The sequence below is a fragment of the Lissotriton vulgaris genome, chromosome 6 (genome assembly GCF_964263255.1).
Source record: "Lissotriton vulgaris chromosome 6, aLisVul1.2, whole genome shotgun sequence".
NCBI classification, from domain to species: domain Eukaryota; kingdom Metazoa; phylum Chordata; class Amphibia; order Caudata; family Salamandridae; genus Lissotriton; species Lissotriton vulgaris.
The window spans coordinates 539,974,276-539,987,975 of record NC_141694.1 but is presented as its reverse complement, the minus strand read 5'-3'; the positions used below and the strand labels follow the sequence as shown (position 1 = coordinate 539,987,975).

At 44.3% G+C, this 13,700-nt stretch overlaps 1 long non-coding RNA gene across 1 annotated transcript in view; it reads left to right on the top strand.

Annotated features, from left to right (window-relative positions):
- LOC147707528 (uncharacterized) overlaps positions 1–11,872 on the top strand; it is a 45,354-nt gene extending 33,482 nt beyond the window's left edge. Inside the window, exons 2-4 of the long non-coding RNA XR_015296461.1 lie at positions 9,860–9,942; positions 10,762–10,794; positions 11,813–11,872. This is a non-coding gene — a long non-coding RNA (uncharacterized LOC147707528). The remainder of the gene's footprint in view (positions 1–9,859; positions 9,943–10,761; positions 10,795–11,812) is intronic.
- The last annotated feature ends 1,828 nt before the right edge of the window (positions 11,873–13,700 follow it).

Below are 13,700 nucleotides of genomic sequence, written 5' to 3'. Positions count from 1 at the left end.
TGCTCAATGTAGCGTTTTCAGGGGCCTGTTTGGGGGGCTTCCTGGTGTTTGTGGGTGGGTTTCGGGGTCTGGGAGCACTGCTGGCTATGAATACTTTACTTTGCAAGAGGTTTGAAGCAAATCCATGGTGGCAGAGGGGAGTTAGGGCCTAGCTGCAGAGCGCGCGCGGAGTGATTTGGGAAATTGGCAAGAAAATGACTAAGTCCCCATTTTTGTACTTTTGCTCTTTGGCTGTTTGGGGGTCTTCTACTCATTTTCTCCTGGGTTGACGGCTCTGGGGCCATTGCTGGGAAGCTCTAATACCGGATAAAAGTGGTTTGGACCAAATCGGAGGCGGACTTTTTTTGTGTTTTTGCTGACTTGCTTGCCTTTGAGGAGCTCTTTGGGGGGGTTCCGGCTGTTTGTGGGTGGGTTTCGGGGTCTGGGAGCACTGCTGGGACACTCTAATCGTGATTGCATTTGCTTTTCAGGAAATCCGTGGTGGTAAACTGGAGTTATGACCTAGCTACACAGCGCGTTTGGACCGAAGGCCGGGAAATATTGCAAGTATGAGATTTTGCTTTCGGGCTGTTTGGGGGTGTTGTGCTTTTTGGCGGGTGGGTTGGCGGGTCTTGGGGCATTCCTGGGAAGGTCTAATACCGGATAGAAGTGGTTGGGACAAAATCCACGCTGATTTTTTTTGTTGCTATTTCTGATATTTTGCTCAATGTAGCGTTTTCGGGGGCCTGTTTGGGGGGCTTCCTGGTGTTTGTGGGTGGGTTTCGGGGTCTGGGAGCACTGCTGGCTATGGATACTTTACTTTGCAAGAGGTTTGAAGCAAATCCATGGTGGCAGAGGGGAGTTAGGGCCTAGCTGCAGAGCGCGCGTGGAGTGATTTGGGAAATTGGCAAAAAAATGACTAAGTCCCCATTTTTGTACTTTTGCTCTTTGGCTGTTTGGGGGTCTTCTACTCGTTTTCTCCTGGGTTGACTGCTCTGGGGCCATTCCTGGGAAGCTCTAATACCGCATAAAAGTGGTTTGGACCAAATCAGAGGTGGAATTTTTTTTGTGTTTTTGCTGACTTGCTTGCCTTTGAGGAGCTCTTTGGGGGGTTACGGCTGTTTGTGGGTGAGTTTCGGGGTCTGGGAGCACTGCTGGGACACTCTAATCTTGATTGCATTTGCTTTTCAGGAAATCCGTGGGGGTAAACTGGAGTTATTGCCTAGCTACACAGCGCGTTTGGACCGAAGGCCGAGAAATATTGTAAGTATGAGATTTTGCTTTTGGGCTGTTTAGGGGTGTTGTGCTTTTTGGCGGGTGGGTTGGCGGGTCTTGGGGCATTCCTGGGAAGGTCTAATACCGGATAGAAGTGGTTGGGACAAAATCCATAAGGAAAAGCCTTTTGGCACTTTTTGTAACTCAGGGTTCGTTAGGGTTAGCCCTAGCAGCAGGATTGCATGTGTTTTGGGGTGTTCTAGATTTTTGCAACTGAGTTCTGGGGTCTTAGAGCACTCGTGAGAATGTGTAATTTTGGTTGCAAGTCATTTGAAGAAAATCCATGGTGGGAAAGGGGGGATTTGGCATAGTTAAAGAAAGCCTCTGCCACTATTCTTAACTTATGGCTCGTTAGGGATAGCAGTATTTCTATTGCATGTGTTTGGGTGGGGGGTTTTCGAGTCTTGGAGCGATGCTGGCTATGGATACTTTTGCTTGCTTGCAAGTGGTTTGAATACAATCCACGGTGGGTAAGGGGGTATTTGGGCCTACTTTTACTTTCGAAGTACGTTTTGTCACCAGTTTTCTGCTAGGCCTCGTTTTTTGAGATCTGATTGGGGGGTCTTCTACATTTTTGCAACTGGCTTTAATAAGGGTCTGGGTGAAAGCACTGCTGGGAAGGTCTAATTTTGTTCTAAAACACAGTTTACAGTACACCTAGCTTGAGGGGAAAGATCCACTAAATTAATTCGCCCATACTTATTTATCCATGAAAAGGTGACTCAGATAGAGTACGCACTTTCAAAAATGTTGTACTGTCTATTAGGAAAATCAAAGTGTGACTTTTTGCACTACACAGCGTACATACCTTATATTTATTTATCAGTGCTGTTTTTCGTTCAATAATTACAGGCTGGGTTTCAGTCTGCAATGGGGAAAAAAGGATGGAGTCAGGCTTCACATTAGCGAGCCGCAATTCAGCATCCGCCAGGCAGGCAGTGTACAGGGTGTCTTCTGGTCACCAACATTGATGGACGAAGCGTCAGCTGGAATGGAGGAGTGCCGCTAATAAGAGGAATTGTTTGCTGCATGCAACTTACTTACCAAATTCAACAGGACAACTACAACAATACAGATACAGTATCCATTCTTTTATTCAATGAGTGTGTGTGACTGCATTTCTTGGATCTCTCTCTGCTTCTAAATTGATCCCTACAGCCATTCTATAGGTTTTACTTTGGCTATTTTTTTAACCTAATTTAATGTAGCCCTGTACTGTCGCATTCTGGCATTCACGGTTGTCGAAAGTACTACTTACTTTTCTGTAACAATGCATTCAGTAGTGCATGCACTTCCTTTATGTCACGTAAAAGATTTATGGTTAGCTTTGTACCCAAAAATTTCTTTATGTTCAATGATTGTTTGTCCATGCTGTGCTTTTTTTTTTCTCTCAACAAAACCTACCCAAAAAGAAACCCCCATTCCTATCCATTTTACAAACCCTAACCCTCTTCCCCCGGGTTGTGTGGTTTTGCTTGATGTGTGACTAACTGACATCAATAATTCCACACACTTGCTGGGGAGGATAAGGTCATAGCAACAGGCTGGTGAAGGAATCCGAGGATATATTCTAGACTTACTCAGCTTCAGTACTATTTCTTGTAGTATTAGCCAATGTCAAAGAAATCCTACGCAAGTACAAGTTATACTATAAATACTTTACCATTTGTTAGGCTACATTGTGGCACTGTTGTAGTCTAGTGTACTGTCACCTGCTATATTCTCTATCGTACCGTTGTAATGCTACAGTAAGGACAAACCAGGTTCATTTTCTTTTTTTCCATAGCCATGCAACTGCCACTGTGTCACACCACTAGTACCACCACAAGGAGGAGGAAATTTCAGCCGCCCTGGATTGCAACCTTAATCGCCATTTCCCGTGGAGCCAGCCCTGGGCCTAGCCCTACTTTCAAACAGAAATTACAGGTAAGATAAGCGTTTGGTTGGAGGTAGTATAATGGAGTATTAGGAGAGACAAGAGATTGACGGTAGTACTACTAAAGTCCTAGGACTATTCAGGAAAACAAACTTACTGTTAAACCCCCACCCACCAGACTCAAAAGCAGTAAAAAACAGGTATGGTCAGATAAAGTTTCAAAAAGTATATTTTTATAGCCCTAACAAAATAATCTCCCACAAGACCCTCCCTAACCCCAACGATTGTCCTTCAAAAGTCCCCAAAAACCCAACTCCCAATTCCCACCCCCCAAAAGTCTCTAAAAAAGGGGCAAGGGACACTATGGCAGGGTGCTGTTGACTTTAGCAGCCAGGGCATCATGCTCCTTGCGGAGGGTGGCATGTTCGAAGCGGAGGCCCTCCACCAAGTTCTTATAGTTCATGACCTCCTGCTCCAGGTAGGATAGTGAGGGATAAGCGGCGCCGGCGTGCCTTGCAAATCCTGTGGGGGGCAGCTGCTGTCCTTGCTGCTCGGCGGTGGCGTTTGGCTTTGGTAGCCCGGCTCCGTACCGCTGGAGCACTGCGCTGGCTGGCAGCCCGCACGGAGGAGGATGCAGCTGTCCCAGTGGACGTTGTTGTATTACCAGACTGTGTCTCCTCCTCCTCCAGGGCCACCAGCCGCCGATATTTAGCGACAGTGGCATCCAGCCTCCGTTGCCGGGCCATTCGAGCCAGCTCCTTCCTCCTTGATGGTCTCTTGGATTTGGAAGGAGCAACTACATGAAGAAAGAAAGACATCGTCTGTAACCAATGCTCCTTAAGATTAACACAAAATGATTGAGCAGAAAGTTGTCACAGTACAAGTAGCAAATTGAAAGCACAGTACATAACTATTGAGGACAGTATCTAGGTAACCTCCGACTTCTTCATCCTTGCTCTAACATTAGTGGGAGTTTAAGGAACAAATTCTACGAGCACTATGGACTTCCATTACAGTCGACTATGACAGTACACCAGTCTTATTCTTCTTCTTCTCTCTTGTTTAGGAAAATTGGTACGTTATCTTATGCAAGCCGGCATAATGCCAGCGCAGTGAACTTGCACCCGAGAAAAACAGGCGCACACCATGGTGAGTGAGACAGACTTGCGTTACTGTACCGGTCCAGTACATGCAGGTGGTGAAGCTCTTACTTTTCTATTACGGGTGGCACTGAGAATACTCTGTTAAAAGGGCTACTGCTTAATTAATTTAGCTTTCACCCTACAGTGCAAATGAGTATTAGAAAAGGAAAATGAAGAAGCTAAATAATCTGATTATCTATCACTTCACATGGGATGTATTTGATGACATATGGGATGACTTTAGGTGCTTTGCTTATTATTGAGTGTACAGTGATACACCCACACATGAATGACGTACTACTACTAAACTAAAGTTATTAAGAGAGGTAGGGAGTGTCCACAGTAATAACCGGATATATGCTGTGCTTGCAGTTGCAATACAAACTACTGCTACTATTCATGGTAGTATTTGGACAAAATTACAACTTCTTTTCCTTGCCTTTCCTACATTGGAACGGACGTGCGGGTGCGGTGTTACATGCTCTTCAAAGTAACACTTAGTTCATCCAGTGACCGTCTACTCTCTCTAGATACACATATGCTATCTAAGAGTCAGATAGTACCATGAATGATCCAGGCATCCATCCTTTCAAAGTATATGCACACATACAGTTTCTGTTTCACCCACCCAGGCTGTTCTCCTTCCACCCATCCTTGCTTCATCATTCACCCAGCCATGCAGCATACCATATTCTTTCCTTCCAGCCACCTCGGGGACCAAGCAAACACATATTCTTCTTTGCCAGTCATCATTACATTTCTCGTCCTTCCACACTTACACCCTTCTTTCGCTTTTCGTTCATCCCATCCATCAAGTTCATCTCAGATCTGATTTGGATTCTTCTCGCCAAAAACTTCACAGCTAAGTCGAAGTACATTTAGAGGAGGCTACTACCTGGTTTATTTATAATACACCCGTGCAGAAAGCACACTCTGCAGTCTTCAATCTCAATAAGTAAGGAATATATAGCTTACCTCTGCCCGCCACCACCGTGTCATCCCCCACAGAATTGTCCGGCACTTCCACCGCCTCCTCCCCAGAGTTGTCCTCGTCCAATGCCTCCGTCACCTCCGCGCTGGCCCCGCCTCCAGATGTTCCACCTACAAAGTACATTTAATAATGTTAGAATACACCACTCACTACTATATAATATTTGGTCTAGGAGGAAGAAAGAAATGTGAAAAAAACAGTATACAATGTAATAATTTGTGACTGTCTACTCTAAAGTAAAAATGTCCCCTTTTCCAGGGAAGGCTGTTGTCTTGCTGCACTTTTTGGCACAACTGATGAATGCTTGCTTTTTATTTTTAACACGCACCACTTTTTCTCCTAACAGACAGAAGCTTGACTTCTAAGAACACGAGCAGGATCAAGTTCAAACCAGGTGAGAGCTCGGCTCGACCACAAGAAATGTGTCCAATTAATCGTCAGCACTAAGCACTTTTCCATTTTCAGTTAAACGTTTACTTTTATGACAAACGTGATTTTAATAAATGTGTTTACTTTTAATAAAGCTTTTAAACTTAAATAGATTCCGTGGTTTTTGGTCCTCCAGACTAGAGTGGATGAGCTAAAGGTTTTGCAATTTTTGCAAGCATGAGTCCGTGCCTCTGACATCATTGGGGAATAATCATAATCATCGGTGACCTTGGGAGCTAAATGACTCTGCCACACTATCTAGTCAGTAAGGAGATTGGGGGTTCAACTACAAAGTCTGTTATCACTGAGGTATGTGGAAAGTCTAACAGCACCTATTATAATTGATAAGCTAAGCAATGCATTATTTAGTGTCCATAGTTCTGTTTGTGCAGATTTGTCCCTGCAACAGTAGTAGAATGGATTGTCCTCCTATCCAAACCAAAAGTAAAGTAGTATCTTATTCTTTCTTGGTGGTCATTCACCTGTTTATTGTTGGCAATTGTCAAAGCATAAACATTTAGAAGACTTGAAAAGACATTATGGACAATCCCAGAGGACTGCACTCTGTGCATAGAGCTATTGCTGACTAGAATGGGAGTCCAATGGAATTGCCAAATGTGCAATCTTAGTTAGCTACACAGACAGACTAATAAGAATAATCTAGTAATACCACACGGAGTCATAGTCGAGGCAGGATAAGAATTTAGATCCAGTCTATAAGAATATCAAAGACGATTTAGAAAAAATCGAATGAGGAACGCGGGGAAAAAATAAGTACTCTATATTAAAATTAAAACTTACTGGGGCCAGCAAAGGAGCCCTCGCCTGCCCGATCCTGGCCTGCCTCCTCAACAGCACCCTCCTCCTCCTCCTCCTGTGTCCTCCTCTTGCCCCTGGGGGAAGCTGATGTACAACATGAAAGAAAGAAAAACAGAAAACATGGATGATATTTGTCAACCAAATCAAACATTTCAAAAGAACTAACAAAATATTGTGGCGAAATAGCAAATAGACGACTATTCAACGGGATATATTATTGACCAATCTCATGTGGTCTACTACGTTATTAGTATTGCTTAATTTGCGGACCGTCGAATTGTAAACTTCTTATGTAACTCACTACACAAAGTACTAGAAAGGTTTGCCTAGGATTGGCAGGCAGCAGTCCGCAGCGCGCGAAGTGACAGCCAAAGTCCACCGTGATTGCAGATCAGCGACAACACTAAAGTTTCCTACTACATTAACCAGTCATTAAAATACTCAAACTATCAATCCACCACCACTATCACCATGTGTACAAAGGAAGGACTGGACTTGAGTCTGTAGGGGCTGATTTAGAAGCCCCTTGCGGCTCTTTTGCTCCATTGTTGCGTGACTTTTGTGACGCAGCGGCAGCACAAAAGAGGCGCAATGGTGCGGCGTATATTAACAACGTGACGCATATGGGAGATGCATCACGTTGTAAAGCCCTACGCCATCAGGGGGCGTTCCGGCGCAAGGGAGGGCGTTCCTGCGCAGGAACGCATCCTAAAAGTGGCTGAGGGAAATCTACAAGATTTCAATCACTCACTTTAACGACAATGATGCGTGACTCAAACCCTGCGCCTGTTTGAAGCAGACGTACGGCTTGACGCAGCTTTGGGGAGATAGGGCACCCCAGAGCATTGATGAAGCTGCCCCATCGTTGCGACGCAACTCCAGCAATGCGCCGCCATTACGACACAGATGCGTAACGCTTTGGTGACGTTTTGGGCCCATGGTGCGCCGCATTGTAAATACGGCGCACCATGGGTGATAGTGGCGTGGCGCACAATTACTGGCGCATCCCTGCTACTTTGCAGGGATGCGCCGGTAATTAAACATCTGAACCTTAGTGTGTAGCATTACGCAGTTCTTTAAACTACACTCATACATAATTTCACAGGCCAATGAAATGAACACAAAATCGGAAAGAAATAAGCATAGTAGCAACACTACTGAGAAGGAGAGCAGTGCACCTGAAATGCACAGAATATTTTGAAATATAATATACCTACAATGTAATGAGCAGCATTATTGCTCTTGGTAAAAAAAAAAATTGCAATATAATAACACAGCAGGAGAAAACAGAGTAGTAAAGAAATAGCTACTACTACTACTCACCAAGCCCGGGGATCTCGAGGCCAAGCAGGTCGAGCAGATCTCGTTCACGGGTCAGGACATCCGTCCAGCGGTGGGTGGCCTGGTTGTAGGTGCGCCGGACCCGAGAGTGGTGGTACATGGCCAGGCACACCTTATCCCACCGCTTCCGGCGATCCCGCATCCCGTACCCGCCTCCGATCTTGCCGCCTGCCATTATGGTCCTGGGGAGGTGGCGCTGTACATAGAACACTAGTGCGCCCACCTCCTCCGGGCTGAAAATCTCCCGGGGTGCGACTGTCTCCCCCCTCAAACGCCCGCACGGGAGCCGGGCACGGGGTGCGGGACCCTTCCCCTTCTCGGGATGCTTCCCGCTCCCTTCACCATTGTCTGGGCGGAAAGGAATAAAGAAAATAGAATAGGGAAGAGAAGAAAAGAAAAGAGTTTAAAAAAGTAGTTTAAAATTAACAAAAATTAGCAGTAAACACAAAAATATAGGGCTAGAAAAATAGAGGGATAGATAATAAGTAAAATAGATCAAAAAAAACTTCAAACATGCAAAGCAAGCAAAGGATGGCACAGATTTAGAGAGGATACAAGAAGCATGCCCAGAACCATAGCAATGAATGAGAAACAAGATGGCCGCGCCCGTTCACGACCGCGCGGGTAAGTTCGCACGAGATGTTCCTCGCGAACACTCGCGAAATTGTACTTGCGAGCCGCACACTTTGCGAGATTACACTTCACGCCCGGAAACGGAAATACGTCATGCAAACAAGATGGCCGCGCCCTTGAACGACCGCGAGGGTAACTTCGCGCCTTGCGCTACAAGCGGCTCGCGAAAACGCACAAAACCTTGCGAACTAACACGCCGCAAAAAAAGAAATCGCATATTCGCACGAACTCGCGGCTTCCGAATATGATCTTGCGCGTGTTCGTGCCCCGCGAATCCCGCGAAATTGCAGAAAAACAAGTTTTGCAAAACTGAAAGCACTCGGCAGGTGCAAGAGTTCAAACTCATCATTAGTAACAATTCACTGTAGTGCTTCCTGACTGGGGCCCCTCCAGAGTTCAGTTGCTAGTTGCAACAATTGTATGACCCTGCTCTGACCCTCACAGCAGGCTCATAGAATAGCTAGAAGTAGGCCACAAAGGTCCTGGGAAAAAAAATTGCACTGCAACAGAAAGCAAATTACTGATAAGGAAGCAGGTGCCAGACCTGGAATTTTAAAACAGTGACACATTAATAAACTAACCCCAAATTAATTCATGTCAGTTGAAGCAGGGCAGGTGTGCTTGCTTTTCCCCCCCATAATCTACAGTGATGATGAACCAGAGGGTGGCATTGATGTAACAGAGGGTGGCATGGGTGAAACAGAGGGTGGCAGTGGTGAAACAGAGGGTGCTGGGAGGCTGTGATGATGAACCAGACGTAGAACCAACATAGTCGCGACCGTTGCGAGCTGACAAGTAAGTTCGCAATTGCGAACTAGTACCTAACCCTCGCGAACTGGCAGAAACCCTTGCGAACACAAAAAAAATCCGCAAATTCGCGGATTTTGCGGATTGCGAGTTCGCAAATTCGCAAAATTCGCGAACGCCAGATTCGCAAAATTCGCCCATGCTTACTTGAGATTAAGGATTGGGGGGCTTGTATAAGAGGCCTTACATTTGTTTATGTTGAGCAAGCTCACAGGATATTATCTTCCGCATAACTACCAGTAAGCAGACTCTGTTTTTTGATGACAGATAAGTTATACATGCAGTTCATTGTAGGTGGATTCCTTATATTGTTGTTATACTCGTCGTTTCTCTTGGAATGAGAGAACATACTAGAGCAAAGTCACTTCCTATAGTACATGACAGAGTCTGTTGTACACGACACAGATGTTAATATATAATCGTTTTCAACCATTATATCTGATTTTTAAGGACGGTTGTGGGGTGGACATATGTGCAATGGGATAGTTTCTAGATGATGGGCTAGACTCGTGCATATCGGTTGTAGGTCTTATATGCTCCCACTACTTATATATATTTTTCCCATAGGCAACAGGCCTTAATTGATGGCCTATTTTTCGAGGAAACGTGGGAAATATCTGGTGAATAGTGACTGTTGATGTACACTTGGTGTGAGTATAAATGGCATTAGGAGGCATCTTATCTCCCTTGAATGTTTTTGCTGCGTAACTGTAATAGTCAGGCTGTTCTCTACCGTAGCCACGGCACATCATAACTTAAGGGTGCTGAATTAGGATAAGGGGGCCCTTTTATAAAATGATTCAAGTATGTCATTACCTTTTAGGCTGTGATATTTATGGGGACACCGCCTTAACTGATGTGTGCCAACTTCTCGAGATTGACTTAAGCTGCTGGAAGGGAGTGCATCTTAGCTGACATGTTCTGGTCATATTAACCGCATCGCTGCGGTGCAGATTTCCGCTGTGCGCTGACCGCAAACGGAAACCTATGCGTTCATGACGAGCTCAGCTCGTCATGAGCGTATGAGAGGTGTACCTCATGATGAGCTGAGCTCGTCATGAGCGTCGAAGGGGTTAAGGATATGCAAACTTTGGATTAGATCTAGTAAGTATATTATTTATGCTCCGACATATGATGAATAAAGACTATAATTAGGGGAAACTAGTCATTGACTATATTCCTGCTCTGTCCTAGATTATATCTTGGATCTTCTTATGGATTACGCCTGAGTAGGAACTCGGTGCATATTCTCGTGATCACTCATCCTGATGCTTGGTTTGATACATTTTACCTGGGCACTTATATTATCCTGCCCTTTTATATCTTTGGAGGAAGTTACGCCACATTTGACTATTCAGTACGTTTGACCACCTGAGCAGGGTTGTTTGTTCTGCTTGCCAGCCCCTTAAAATCTTTGATATATGGGGTGTGGATATTTATACTTATACGCATTTTTACTGTTATTTCAGGTCACCCCGACACAGATTGGGGAATAACTAACGGTAAGTGGACGGGGGAACTCCCTGGATTTTGCTTTATATTTATTGCTAACACTCTTTGTGTTTCCCCTGTTGTCCTTTATAAAACACTAGTTGGCCATGCAAGACTCGATGCACTTCTAGCCATAGGGAATATAGGGCCAGATGTAGGAGACCAAATACCGGACGGTAATGGCCGATTTCGGCCGTTACAGACCGGTATTTAGGTACTGAAATGTAGGGGGCCTTTATTTTACAGAATCAGTCAATTTACCGATTCTGTAAATTTACAAATTCTGTAAAATACAGAATCAGTAAATTTACCGATTCTGTAAATCCAGATGTAGGTGGCACTGCAAACTGCCAAAGGCCCCTAAGAATTTGTTATTTACCATGTAATACTATTGCATGTTAAATAACGAATCCTACCGATTCGGTATTTGTTACCGAATAATTACCTACATTAGATTTACCGATTCATGAATACCGAATCGGTAAAATTCGGTATTTATGAATCGGTAAATCTAATTTACCTACATCTGGCCCATACTCCCTATATGACCGTGAGATCATTGAATTACAGTGGTACATATAAGTTGACCAAGTATGGGCATAGCATGGTTTTTTGGAATATTGAGCGATCAGTTTCTGGTATATATTCCGGTTTGTGGTGATGACATTTTTATTAGGCCTTTTTCACCATCTGCATTTTCTCCTTCCCTTTACTCACTCAAAATTTTTATATGAACCATGTTTTTTCATGCCACTGTCATTGTTTCCCATCGGTTACAATGTTCATAGGTTTGGAAAATTGAATTGGTATTAGATCACATTGTAAAAAGTCTGTCTCAAGTAACTATTGTCTCAGGATCAATATTTATCTGTTTATGTTGTTTGTTTATGGCTACATAGATATAAAAAAATAGCCTCTTCTTTGTGTTTTTTAACAATGAGTATAAGTGTTTGTGTAAAGTTGTCTATGTGACTTTTAATTGTTAGTTATGTGTATTTATATGTATATTTATGTGTTTGGCATCTACAGCCGTGAAGAAGTCCGCTTCAAGGACGAAACGCGTCGGCTGTGCCGTTGTGAACAAGTGATGCTCATGACCTCGCTTTTATGATGAAAAAGTTTTTGATATTGGAATAAAAAGAAAAACTTATTTTGAAAAAACACAGTTGTTTATGATATACTTCATATTCTGTTCTTTTTGAATAGTAATAAGTGGTGCACCTGTGCTTTTTGTTAAAACTGTTGAGTTCCGTAAGGAATAGCATCGTGACAGTGGGTGTGATACAGTGTGCACACACAACCTCACAAGCATTGATAAGGTGAGAATAACAGAGGGATAGTAATTCAGGTGCTGTCTATTAGAGGGATCTACTGTCGAGCGCATTTTTATTATCTCTAAATCCAACTACACTATTACCATTGCCAGAAAATGAAATTGACAGGGAAGAGGTTTTTCATGACAGTCTCGAAGTTACGGGTCTATGCACCATGCCAAGACCTGACATCAAGGAAGTTGGATCGAGAATGATAACAACACTGAGACAAGTAAGACTCCAAAGGACCTGGGCCCAACAACAGACATTGTTCGCTTAGATGATTGGATGGAGACCAAGCCAAAGGTCACACTGCAAACAGATAATGACTGTAACAGACAGTGGACCGAATTTGGAATGGAACAGAAAACCAGAGTTGAAAGAATGACCAGAGTATGGGACAGACAAGACAGCAAGGATTAGATTAGATTAGATTAGATTAGATTAGATTAGATTAAAATACTAATAAAGAGCTTGGCTGCCTCAGCAGAGAGGCGTCCCAGCGCTGAAGCCAGACTAAGCAGGAGACAAGACAGAAGGAAGGGACAAGACAGAGGGAGTTAGACCTGAGAAAAAAGCCAAGTCTTCACAAGACGTCTGAAAGCCTGATGGTCAGAGTTGCTTTGGATGTGTAGGGGGAGAGAGTTACAGGGGGTAGGGGCCAGGCGTCTAAAGGAGCGTCTGCCAGATCTAGCTCTCCGTATGTGAAGGATACATGCAAGATTCTGGTTCGCCGGGTGTAGGGCATGCGGGGGAGTACAGTGTACAGAGATCGCCTAGGATGTCTGGGGCACTTCCTGTGCAGTATCTTATGCGTGATGCAGAGCGTCTTGAAATGAACACGCTGTTTAAGGGGCAGCCAGTGCATGTGGCGAAGAAGATTAGAGGCATGACTGAAATTGGGAAGGGTAAAAATAGCACGAGCTGCCACATTCTGGAACCGCTGCAATTTATTAAGCACGGATTTATTAGAGCCGAGAAGAAGCACATTGCAGTAGTCCATATGGCGAACAACTGACTGGCTTAGAAGGAATTCATTATAATTTAACGGTGGAAAGACCAAAGTGGTATACTGCTCCTCTGGTAGGCTGCCTAGACAATTTCCATCTGAATTTAGGCTTACTCCAGAGGAGGAACCACTAATCCTGGTCAGTAAGGTATGTAATCTGGGGGTGCTGATTGATGATGATCTCCAGATGTAATCACAGGCAAGTAAGACCGCCAGTGTATGTTTTGCCTTAAAACGTACGTTACGTAAAATACTCCCTTTACTACCGAAAGAGTTGCGATCACTGGTGGTAAGCAGTACAGTGGGAAGCAGACTAGACTATTGCAACTCCCTGTATTTGGGGGCCCCATTGTACATCTTTCAGGGGCTTCAAAGAATCCAGTCTGCAGCAGCTAAACTGGCCCTTGGCAGGCAACGTAGCTCCTCCACAACTCTGGCTCTGAGAGAGCTACATTGGCTGTCTATAATGGAAAGGGTTCATTTTAAATCCCTCTGTCTGGTTTTCAAAGCAGTGCATGAGTTAGGTCCGGTTCCTATGCAGGAAAGGTTTTCATGGTATCTACCCACAATGCAGCTCCGCTCCTCTAGTCCCGGT